The sequence below is a fragment of the Trypanosoma equiperdum genome (assembly GCF_001457755.1).
Source record: "Trypanosoma equiperdum strain OVI genome assembly, contig: ctg_399, whole genome shotgun sequence".
Taxonomy (NCBI): Eukaryota; Euglenozoa; class Kinetoplastea; order Trypanosomatida; family Trypanosomatidae; genus Trypanosoma; species Trypanosoma equiperdum.
In genome coordinates this window covers 30773-31048 of record NW_027124308.1, presented here as the reverse complement: position 1 = coordinate 31048, position 276 = coordinate 30773, and positions in this window count along the sequence as shown.

The window sequence follows — 276 nt, the reverse complement described above, 5'->3', positions numbered from 1 at the left end:
ATATATATATATATATATATATGCTTTTCTATATTTTCGTTTATTTTATATAATTACTTTTATTATTTGTATGGTCGTATTCCATTTTGGGAGTCTGGTGTTCTCGTTTTGTTTTATTTATATTTATGTTTGTAACTATCTACCGTGTGGGCCGTGTCGTCAGTCTTCCATCCAGTCATTTTATCTTAATTTATTTCTTTTAAATTTACGGGAGAGCCGTTTGTGCACGTGAGGGAAAGAAAGGGACTTCAGCCATACCTCTTTTTTTTTCCTTTA